Consider the following 13,020-nt stretch of genomic DNA (forward strand, 5'->3'; position numbering starts at 1 on the left):
TTGAGATCTCTTAATTGTTTATCCTACGTTAGGATGATTTTAAGGCTCAACAAAGGGAGCACAATCGTTTCCGCGAATATAATTCCTACATCATAAATAACAATTTTACGGACTTCCGGAAGGATCCCCGTTTTCCGTAAGAAGCCACGGAGACCCGGCAGAAAAGATGATTGGCGACTGAAAGGGAGAAACGAGTTTATCCGGGTGGTTCCCTCCTCCCGTTTCTCCCCCGCTGTCGAACGCGCGATGGGAATAAAATGTGAAACTGTAAATTGTGCGTGGGAAGAATCGGTCCCTGGGCGGTCGTGGTGGTCGACCATGCTTTTCGGTTGGGGTGGCCGGAGGTAGAATGGCGAATGGAACGGGGGCGGAAGGGCTGGACGCGAGTGAAGCAGAATCGGTTCTCGCTCGAGCGGGACGAGGATTTAAATGTGCGAACGAGGGATGTATCTTTCCTAGATCGGAGAGAGGGAAGGTTAGAAATTTGTTAGGTTACATTGAACTTATCACTCCCCAGTGAATATGAAAAAAGAATTCCTCGCGAAATTTTCGAGGGTCGGCTTGAAGGGTGGAGGTGCGGCGTGTCGGCACTCCTCCCGATACCCCTTTTACCTTTCTGTAGAGGAGCGACCGGGGGATTGAGGAGATGGTTGTACGGCAAGAGGACCGGTGGCCGGAGGATAGAAGGGATGTAACACGGTGCCAGGAATATAAAGCGAGGGATAAAGGAGATGGCGGTCACATATGCGACTCGTAAAAGCTCTTCTGAAAAGCTGCATCCGTTCTGCCACACCATTCTTCCCTTTCCTCTCCCCTCTCTCCTCTCTTCTTTCTTCGCGACGATTCCGTTGAAAACCTGGCTTTCGTCATTCCAATGACGATGTGGCTATCGCGCTCTTTCAACGTTGTCGTTGGCCACAAAAATTTGATCGATTGTGCGATTTAACGTAATGACGCGAGGTATATTTGCATGTGTGTCATTTTAATAAATTGTTCTCATTTTTATTGTAAAGTTTATTTATTCTATTTTGATTATTTATGATTTCTAATAACTTATATAAATGTATGTTTCAGTTTCAAAAAAGAGAAAAGAAGTAATAAATATTTTTATATTTTGTAAAATATTTTTTTTCTTTTTTTTCGAATCTCTCTTCCTTTAATTTCTTATCATTTACGTTAAATAATATTGGTTAATTTTATAGTTGAAAAGATGCAAATTAGCACATTTCTGCAGCACCATGATCGTTATAATATAACAACAGATCACGGCTGAATTCGGCGTTTCTATAGAAACGTAGCTTACCCCAGTTTATCATTCGATATTGGCGAATATTAAGAAATGCGGTTCTCGAGCGGTATTTCCGTACATTTGCGGACGGAAAATGAGCCATTCGTTTGCCGGCCGAAACGAGGTACTGTCTATGCATGGCACGGACGCACCACCATCCAACCGTCCCATAAATAATCGTCCTTCTCTTTTAGCCTAAATCTCTTTGCTCTCCTTTTGGTTTTAACCCTCCCTTTTTCCTTTCATCGCCTTCTCGCTTACTTTTCTTTCTTGATCCAATGCGTATATATTCAACGATACTATACAAGTTTCTTAGAATAAAAAAAGAAAAAATAACCAGGATGTAAGAATTTCTTGTGTGTGTAATTTATTCTTATTTCTTAATAGATAAATGATATGCGTTTCGATGATAGAATTTTACAAAATTAAATTGCTAATCAAAATTATACTATTTGATATTCAAACAAATCAAGCATGATTTTATCAATATATTTTATATATTATATATTACAAAACTGATAAGAATAAATAAAATCTTTTTCTAAAAAGATATCTGAAAAATTGTATATATTGAGAAAAAACGTTTGTGTATCACACTTGCTTAAAAAAAAAAAAAAAAAATATTGCTCGTTTTTTTATCTCTTTTCGATATTCTTTTAACCTTGCAGACATAAATGGCAAGTTACAAAAAGCACCTCGTTTTGAATGCGACTGCTTTTTGCGGTAGTACTGGCCAACGCTTCCAGACAATTCTTGGCGGGTTTGTCGATCGTTTAATCGTCCATTTCCACCTGTCAGCCGGAGTCGATGGAAGCACAAAGGCGATCTCTATCCTGAGGAGAAACTCTGGCAAGAAAGCGAGGCAACATTCGGCTAAGGGAAGTTGCGGGTATGAGCAGGGTAAGGGAAGAGGATGTACGAGCGTGGCAAGAAGAAGTCTGACATTCGAGGAGTCGACAAAGATTATGAAGCGCATACTGCGGCGAATAAAAATGGTTTCCGCGGCGGGGGAGAAGCGGAAAACAGAGACATTGTTCGTCGCAGGGAGTTGCCGGAGGATGCTCTGTAGGGGAATGAGAGGGTGGCTACTAGTCTATGATAAATCGCGGTTAACGCACAACATGTAATTTTAGAGCGTGACATTTCGTATTAACTCATTATTATCGTTCTTTCTTTATAAAAAATAAAAAAAATAGATAAAAATCTTGTTATTGTTATATATTAAACTTTCTTTGAGTGTGAGAGATATAAAAATGTTATTATTAAGAGTCTGTGGCAAAAAATATTGCTTAAAATTGAAAAATTAAATGAGAATGCTTTATTATCTCTAAAAAAGATTCTATTAGAGACCATACCGAGATCATTTTTACCTTGTAATCTTCCAGCGTATGAACGTCAAATGACTGGTGAGTTATTGCACCGCGTATCTGGCATCGGCGCGTTATGCATCGAGCGTTATGAAATCAATTTTAATTGCAGCCCACGAATATATAGAGCGAGCGCATATTGAGGTATACTTATCAAGAAAAAAACTTGCGAAATGCAAATGGCATGCGAGATTTACGCAGATTGTGGAAAGCAGCGTCTGCTTCTGGGCAATGCTCGTCGAGTGGAAAGTTTAAAATAATTAATCGTACTTAACGGTAGTGACTCGACGCGATTTAAGCCAGCAAAACGCGTTCCGCTTCTTACACGCCAGCGCGTCGAATTACGGCAAAATAAATAATATTTTTTATGCTGTAGGAAATTGCCATCTCACTGTAATAAGCGCACAAGTATGGAAGACGATGATTGTTAACCGAGGAACCAAATTACGAGCGAGAATATCTTGCCAATCTTACACATCTGTGTATGATGCTGTAATTGTAGTGTAACTCTGTAATGTATGCGTTACATAATAATTCCACGGAATAGAATTTAATATTCGCAAACATCGAGAAACTCGGAAATCTATTTAAAAATTACGTGTTGATTATTTTATACATTCCGATGTGTAGTTGATTTAATAAATACGCTAAAATAATTCTGTGACTGATCTTTCCAGCAAAATGAATCGACGATCAATCCGTGATCGGCAAAACTGCGATTAGGGACGTGGAGGTGGAGAGATGCGGGATTGAGAGGGACTGAATGACGTCAGGTCCGCGCAGGGCGAGTTTTCTTCCTCGATGGACACCTTTTTCTTGCGCCGATTGTGTGGCTACGTAGTCGCCGCGACACAAATAGCGTATGATTGAGTGAAGGCCGCGAGGGATTTTCCGGTGTAGGAATGGCGGAGTGAGTGAGTGAGTGAGTGAACAACGCGAAGTGTGAGGGACGAAGAATGGTGGAAGGAACGTAGACATTTAGCTGTACGGAGAGGGTAAGGCACCCCGTGCAGCCTCGCGGGAACGTGGCAACTCCCGAAACGACGCTGCCGAATATATACAGCCGTTTCTTTCTTTTTCTCGATATTATCGCACGTCCACGTGCGTGTCCAATTTTTTCTTTATTGATTTTCCTACGCCGAATAATTATATTAAATTATATAATAATTATGTAAATAATATACTATATAATTATATCATTATATAAATTTATATAATAATTATATATAGCATCATAATATGGTTGAAAAAATATCTTTCTCAATATCCTTCTCAAAGCACCAATTAAGTAAACATTTTCACTTAATTATACTGCAACACACAGAAGTGTTAGGTTATTAATTTAATATACCTAGAGTAATAATAAACAAAAAATAAATTAAATGCCTCGATCTTAGTATCTTTATTATGTGATGTGGATATAATAAATTTATAATATATTTACGATAAAAATAGAGTGTAATATATAATTAAATAGAAAGGCGGAGATATTAAAAAGAAAGTAGAAGTAAAATTATCTCGTACAATCGAGCTAATCGAAGGCATCGGTGTTTCTGGAGAATCGAAATTGGACTGTAAGGTATACTACTGCTGTGGTTTTATTCGCTCTTTTCCATTTCGAGGTAAACGAAATCATCGATAGTCGGCGGGGTCGATCAAGTAGACGTAACCCCTGAACTTGCTACCCCAGAACACTTTCTTCCTCTCTCTGTCTTTTTTCCCAGTTTCTTCCTCTCTCTTTCTCTCTCTCTCTCTCTCTCTCTCTCTCTCTCTTTTTCTCTCCTTTTCGTTCCTTGCCATCAGTAGAAATAGAAGCAGAGGGGTTTGGCGGTTCCTGGTTTATCCGACCGGCGTTTCTGCCCGCGTATCGCGGTATCCTATCGCGTATCGATATGACGGGCCTGAGGGTCGCCGAACTAAAATCATTAGTAATGCCATTGTGCTGCCCTCCATCCTCAACCGTTCTCGTTCCCGGAGACAACCGTCGTCCGACATCCCCGTCGGCCATTTTTGCAAAACTCGAGCGAAAGAGCTCGATCGTATGATCATTTTTGATTGTATTTTATAAATGTGAAAAAATATTATTGTGTTTAAAATAAATATAAAAATTAACGCTAATATAAAAATATAGCACAGTGTTCACAAATCTCATGTTTTGATATAATACTTTCAAGTAATTATTTGCATTCGATATTTTAAATTAGTTTAAACGAGATTAAAAACGTTGAATTATCTTTTCGCGAAAATTTATAAAATTTTCATGCAATTTGTGATTATATAATGTAAACTTACTATTTATTCAATATGAATATTATAAAATAAATATTTATTTTATACAGATCCGTTAGAGTAATAATTGTGCAAATAATGGCATAATGAATATAAAGGACTATAATTTAATTTGCCAATTGACGAGGAACTTTACGTGTCATAAAATAGACTAATATCTCGTAAATGGTCCGTCGATATTTTATATCGCTCAAAACTGCCTCTATCAAACACACCTAGTATCGCACGCATGGCCTAAAACGTTTCGAGCAGAAACTTTTCACTTTGATTCCAGTATTTATCGGCACTTGTTACGATCACTGTAATCGACATGCAATTAGCCCGCAGCAGATTAATACCACTCGAGTACTGGTAATGGGTACTTTGCCGATATGTATGTAGGTGTGCATTTCGCGCACAAATACATCTGTATATCTATTATGAAAGAGATACGGGCCGTCCATTGCACAACAGGAAGAAAAAACGAAAAATCGACCGTGTTCATCCGGTACTTAAAAAAAAAAAAAAAAAAAAACATATTTAATAGAACTGAAAATGTACTTCAATTTTAACGGATATACACAATTCGACATACATAAGAAATATTTTGCCAATAATAATTATGCATATCGATTTGTTGTTCCGATTTCGCTATAATCACTAAATTGATTAATAAAAATTAATATAAATATGAAAAATATCATTTATATAAAATATATAAAAATAACATAAGAAATGTAACATTATATAATATACATAATAAATATATATGTACAATATACGTAATAAAATATAAATATCTAATCTATTTTTTTATTTATTATTCATATAATTATAGTTTCTCCTAATTTACAAAATTAGGAGATTGAACGTCTACATTTTGACACATAGATTTTACCATTTTACATTGCGAATTGTCATTCGGAGTCGTTTAAAATGTTCGGGATAATAATCTGGATTTCTTATAAATAATATTGTTGCAATCCGATTGGTAATCCGGAGTACATTCTAGGCATGTTGTAAGACATCCTATAGCATAGCATCGTCTCTGCTCGAGATGACAAGAAGATACGACGGCGTCCATTCGATATTTCGCGAGATATAATATAGATACACGTGCGCGATATTCTCATATATACGTACAACGTATCGATATATATATATATATATGTATATATAAGTATACATATATATGTGTGTGTATGTATATCTATATACAGTACGGTAGGTAGATAGGTAGGTAGGTAGGTGGAGAGAAGGTATACCAGGGAATATGATGCGCTCTTCTATCCAGATATGTGAACGACGCAGATATAATACAGGTACGTACCTATATGGGACGCCCGGGATTCTCTGCCGCGGACGTCTGCTTCACGATAAGATACGGGCGCGCAAGCTCCGGCCGAGATCTCTCCGGTTTTGCAGAAAATTCGCGGACTCCCTCCTCCCTCCTCTTTATCGGGTTTCCTGATAGCATTCCTTTTTTCCTTACGGCGACGGCGGCGGAGGCTAACGGGAAGTGGAATGTACCGAGGAAAAAAGGAAGTCCAAGTCCACGCCGGAGTGGATATCGACATTTGGTTCCGTATAAGCGGCTCGAATCAGATTAGAAGCCGGACGACAGCAGCGACTCTGATATAATCAAAACGAATTTTCGACGATTCTCTTGATAGTTACGGCGTAATAGCTGTCTCTAGCATAAGTTACCTCGAGCGTCAGACTTGCGAGAAAAATTGGGAAAATGTTGGAAAAGCGGTCCTTGATGACGTTGGATGTATAACTAGTAGTAAAATAGCTAGTCCTTTTTTTATGTTAGATTAGACTTATTGTCTTTTATATTTTTTAATTTAATATTATTATTCTCTGCGAAAATTAGCTGTTGCAATCGCGATTGTGAGAACAAATCGATTCTTTTTCGTCGGAACATTTATCAACCAAGCGAATCGTAACGCTTCGTCTACGCGGCGGACAATGGCAGCTGGGTGATCGGCGGAATTTAAACGTCACGTCGAAAGGATTTCGGATTGGATACCGCTTGCATCTCGCGACGCGGCTCTCTCCGATACAACGGACGTTGAACAAAATAGCAATCAATAAAGACGAAGTTAGAGGATCCGTACGGCGGATTCCTTCAATCAAATTAGGAACATCAAAGTATCTAGCAAGGCGAAGGAAAAGGACGAAAAAGGGCGAAAAGGTGGACGGAGAGGAGAGTTTGTGCTGGGCGGAGGTCGACATTCCTCGAGGGGTGACTGCCAGGAATTAGCCTCTATCTCCAGAATCCGAACCCTCGAGACAAAGGACTACCCCCTTCCCTGCCTGGTTCCTCTTCTTTCCAACCTTTGGCTCTCTTCGTCATCTACCACCGATTCGCGTACCCGAGACTTCTTGTGCTTCCTGATATCAGCTCGCTTAAGGAATTGTCTTGGGCGTGGTCTTTGCGAATCATGTTTCAATAATTTGTCCCCAAAATCCTAAACTATGTCATGAAATAAGACATTCCAGACGATTCGTAAAATTCGATTCCACGAAGAAAAATGCTTCTTAAGCTAAAGGAGAAACGTAGAGTGATTTCGTTTTTCAATTTTTAAGAGTTGTCCTGGTAATAAAGCGAATAACGTTTGTCATTTTTGTTGTGCGATTTTTCATTTGTATAAACTGTGTTAAATGTGAAGTATAAAAATAATATAATGTCGAAAAAAATTGAAGAAATAGGAAAGCATTTTTTATAACCATACTGCCGGTTGACGCGGGAAAACTCGTACGCGCACGCCATCGTTTTCCCAGCTAAAAACGCACGCACGATACTATCTCATAATTGCGCGGCGTGCAACAATCAGAATGAAAAACTCCCGGTCTGTTTGATGTTTCAACGCGCGTGGCGCGCGTGGCCGGTTGATAGGCCGTAAAAATCTGCCGGATCGACGTTTTCCGTGCGGTATGTGGCGCGTGTCATCATTATACATTTATTTATTACAATGCCACGATTTCCCGGATATCGCGGATCAGGCGAGTGAAAATTGCTGCGAAGAAAAAACTGATTATACATGCATACATTTATATATCAAGCAGTTTACAATGTTTCGGCTCGTCGAATCGTATGTAATAAAAGTAGATTATTAATACTGTAACAACAATAGTGATGGATAATTCTCAGAAGCATTGTTATATTATAAATTTACATATTTTGCAGAAAGATAAACGGACAAATAAAACATCGATTCAACATTATTAAAGTAAAGGAAGAATAGTTCAATATGACATATGCAACAGCGGCATTAAAATAAATAAATCATTTTCAACATCTTTCTTAGATAAACGAAGTGGAAACGTGTCGAAAATTCGTCGTTGGAATAAACGCAAATGCTTCGAGAAGAAGTCTGAAATCGCGAACGAACGAATCTCCTCAATCGCGTCGCTCTTTCGCATCGCGATGGATACGAGATTTCCTCGAGCACATTGCCGTCGTAGATGCTCTCGATTGTGTACGATCGAAAGTTAGAAAAATCGTGTAAACGACCCGCTCCTCATTGCGATCGGACTATCATTTCGTTTGCGGGTGGAAAGATTTGACGCGTAGACAATGGCCGTTGCATCGTCGAGCGGTGCGACGAGAGAACAGGGGGTTGCTAGAGGGGAGTCCCGGGGTAGTTGCAAAGACGGAATGGTGGCGGGAAGAGGAAGGGAGGAATCCCGCGCAAGCGCTCCCAGGAAAGTGGCGGCATAAGCGGCCGCACGGGAGAACCACCCTGGCTATGAGCTCGAGACGGAGCTCCAGGAGAGATGGAGAAAGAAGGAGAAAAAGGGAGGCAGCGTAAGACGGGGATGAGTGGGGGGATGTAAATGCCCCCGTGATGTATCGGATCGATGCGGCAGCATCCAGACACCCCCCTTCGTCTTACTACGCGACCTAAAAACGTTCTCCATGGCAGGGATGAGTTACAGCCATCCTTTTCCTTTCGTCGTAATATTGTAGCGTGCCGCCGGCTGCTCTTATTCGTCTAGGAGAAATTTAAGGATTTCGTCGCGTCATGTCGATATGCGAGACGTGGATAGCATATTTTAATTACATACATCGAATCTGAATATTTGAAAGAATTAGGAACATTAAAATTTTGAGAAATTTTTGTGCGTAAAGCGTAAACGCGTATTAAATAAATAAGATGCAGTGTACGAGATAAAATGTACAACAATTTCATTTTAAATTATCCGCGAGTGTTTGTTGTAACCCGTGAAAAATTGTCGACAGTAAAAATCGCGATCAGAGCGATGCTCTCGCGCGCGAGACTCGTAATAATCGCGTTTAAGCCGGCGATGATACTGCCGGGTATCGTCGTTAGAAAGAAAGTTCGCGTCGCAGTTTCGAGATTTTCTCGTTTGCCGAACTTTTTCTGCACCGAATCTCTCTCGACCATCCCCATTTCGCTGCCGCCCCGCGAAGTACATAGCTGCCGCCACATACACGCGGTGGACACGCCGAGTACGTTTCCTCCCCTCCCCACCCCTTCCATCCCCGGGAAGCAAGTTTACGGATAGATACATTTTCCGCGAGTGGCGAGAAGCGCGGCGACGACGACGACGACGACGACCGGCGAGGGAAGTTACTCGGAATTGCGGGCGAGGCGACGATGTTCGTCGGCTTTTACTTGCCGGCAAGTTTTCTGTCCACCGAGAAGAGGGGAATGGCTCTCGCGCGAGAGCTCCCGGAACACCATCGGCGGGAACCGACGTATGCTATTAATGAACACGTGTGAGCCACCATCTTGCGCGCCGTCCGGTTTTCACGGCTTCTTCCTGGATAGCTTTTAGGTTTACGATCGACTCCTTAGCTTACGTCATCATTTTCGTGGATCTTTAATGGGCTGATACGGTTTTGAAGATATCCAATATTAATATTCGATTACAATGAAGTAAAACTTCTCCCTATAAATGTTTTATGCGATATCAGATAATACAAACGTCTCGTTATTCTTAATATTATCTAGATATATTATCAAATTTATAAATATTTATCAATGTAACACGCACGTTAATATTTATGATATGAAAAGACATTTTTCTAAATATTAATAATTAATAAATAAATATTATTTATTTATTATAAATAATGATTTTCCAATGTTGTAAAATTATTTCAGAGATTTAATAGATTTGTCTCTTTTCTAGAGATATTATAAGAAAATTAGATTGCTTTACAGCGATAAATTGTTCAGTGGGTGCGAACTTATTCCGATCGATTCTTCGTTCCATTGTACGTTGAAAAAAAAATTGTACAAAAAGAAAAGGGCAATCATCGATCGCGCGTGCATTTTTCGATTCTCAGGCAAACAGATCTGCATTTATTGATAACGTCGACGTTGAGCAGCACAATAAAGCAGCGGTAATTGCCGAGTTAACTTATGGCTGCGTCTGCTCATTAGCACCCGGCTACTCTAATTAGCAAACCGAAGGTAGGTACCCCTGCAGAGCGCACGTTCCATTTAAAAGTCCCCCTTAATGGACGAATCGCGATAGCGTTTAGCAAATGCATTTTCATACACACGGCCACTATGATGTACTACTACTCATATCCGGATCAAGAACGTGGTTAAAAAATGCGTAATACGGTAAAAGTGATGCATACGCTTAAGTGCGGAGAGAGAAGAGGCGATTTTATCGAATCTCGAAGCGCACATTAGATAAACCGTAGCCGTATGTTCGCGGATAATTAGGGGAAAACCCGAGCGGCCGAGTGTAGCGATGTAAAGTGCTAAATAATTACCGTGGTAATTATTAAAGACCGCTTAAATACACCATTCGTTGCGTTTATTATATTACACCGCATCATTATTGCGTATATAATATGCGAGTACGCAGCGTGAAGATTACTGCAAACATCGCTTTTGGCGATTGCGTAAAATTTTTAAAGGTACATATACGTACCTATATTCTTTAACAGACTTGGAAACGACTTTTTCTTTTTTGAAAATTTTGAACCAAATTGCAGTGTAAATTTTATTCGTTTGTACTTTTAATAAAATTTACTTAAGGTTTAAAAAAGCACTCATATTTGCAATATGAAATTTTATGTCTTGTCTGTCACATTGTTTAATGATATTTGAAAAAAAAAATTAACAAACAGTTAAAACTTCGTGTGTATGTGTGGTGTGTACACAAGTATATATATTATAATGGTTGTAAATAAAATCTGTTATTAATATTAATCATTAAAAGTTTCTCTCTTGTAATATAAACACATTTCCTTACATTATGGGGCGTCAAGATTATGTAAAAAACATATATGAAGAAACGCGTTACATAAAATAAGTAGTTATATGCTGCGTGCATAAAAAATATACAAGACAACATATGTTGAGAAAACAAGTTGCTGTAATTTTATCGTGCGTGTATGTACATGCATATATGTATCATATCTCGAAAATTATTATATAATAGAAGTTTGAACAATTGGAAACTAGGGCAACCTTTTGTTATTTATCTTTAGTATTTTTTTATTATTGGTAAAGGAAATCTTTTTCTTGATTAATGTTAAAACAATAATTTACATAAATATAAATTAATTTAAATTGATATTCATGCAAAGTATGTACAACATATATATGTATTATATATTAGTTGTATCGAATATATTGCATATATCTAATTAAAAGATGTAAAATAAAAGTTAAGAAATTGCAATTATAGTGGATTTTATTGTATATATGTTATATATTTATACAAATATTAAATTCAATTATTTATAGCGTAGTCTGTAACTTTAATTGCTACCGGCTATTTGATTAGTGATCGCTTACGTTAATTACACGTAGAGATACGGTATTCTCTTGGCGGAAAATTAAAGAGGCGCGAACGCAGATAAATAGGGCTTCCGTATATTAGCAGCAAAATAAAGAATAAAACGTAAGCTTGTTCACATACACGCATAATAATATGTATCTACTGCCAATGCATTTTTATGCAGGTGTAACCTAACCGACCCTCGCTCTTGCTCGAAGAGAATTTAAGACGATGGCGATAAGAATACCGTAATATGCAAAGGACGAAAAAAAAATATTGCACGGCGGCAGAGCTGTCTGTTCATGTTTATTTATGGTCGGACAGAAAGTATAGGCCATATTGTTACTGCAGTCGTGATAATTTCATCCAAATCTCGTACAGTGCCTTATCGATGATCGAAGCGCGGTCTTTCATTTAGTACGAAGCGCTTTATGTAGGAACGGTGCACGTTTGCGGAAAATTAAAGGGAAATGCGGTAAAGATAGACGATCTTGATTATGCCCGCGTTAAATATAACATTAGACCGCGCTAGCGATATTTAATTAATGTTTATGCAACATTCCTCTATTTTCTGACAGAGAACAAAAAATTTATCTCCTTTCGCGAAATAATGATTTGAGATTCTCGCGTTTCCTCGCTAATGATGATGAATCTAATAAGTTTTTCAGATACGATCTTGAAAAATAAGAAAGATTGGTAGCCTCTCATTGGATACAAATATTTGAATCTTTAACGAAAGTTTCTTTACTGCAGATGACGTATGTCTTATAGTAATTTGAAAAAAAGATTTTAAATATACCTTAATTAAAATAGATAGGTCATTAATTAAATAATTATTTGAAAATAAAAATTGTATTGCGTAATGTTTAATATTAATTGTTTTAATGAAATATTATAGCAATAAAATTATTGTTTATTTATTCAAGATTTCTGTTTTGAGAGAATAGGAAAATGGAAAAATATATATTTTTTGTTATTGATAAGAAATACTTATGACGTATTTGAAAATAGTCAGTGGCCAAAAGTGGCACTCTCGTCTTACTTATGATGACTCTTTACGCAAACTTGCAGTTAGTATCAACATCCATAGCGTTTGTTGAGACTAATAAATAAAATATTTATTGCAAACACACGAAAAGCGAACTGCATGAAATGTATACCATATTAAAATTTTTATCTTACTAAAAAATAAGAAAATATTTATTATATATCATATATGAAATTAATTAAAAAAAATATATATTATTTAATTTTACATTACGTTATTCTATACATGTTTATATATATGCTATTATATTTTCTATTTCAAGTATTGAAGTT

At 37.8% G+C, this 13,020-nt stretch overlaps 1 protein-coding gene and 1 pseudogene across 4 annotated transcripts in view; both read right to left on the minus strand.

Annotated features, from left to right (window-relative positions):
- The window catches only part of LOC140669434 (uncharacterized), a 64,138-nt gene that overhangs the window by 18,806 nt on the left and 32,312 nt on the right, over positions 1-13,020 (minus strand). The gene's annotated exons all lie outside the window — the stretch shown is intronic.
- Positions 1,089-2,652, minus strand: LOC140669604 (uncharacterized; annotated as a pseudogene).

Source organism: Anoplolepis gracilipes, chromosome 9, assembly GCF_047496725.1.
Source record: "Anoplolepis gracilipes chromosome 9, ASM4749672v1, whole genome shotgun sequence".
Taxonomy (NCBI): Eukaryota; Metazoa; Arthropoda; class Insecta; order Hymenoptera; family Formicidae; genus Anoplolepis; species Anoplolepis gracilipes.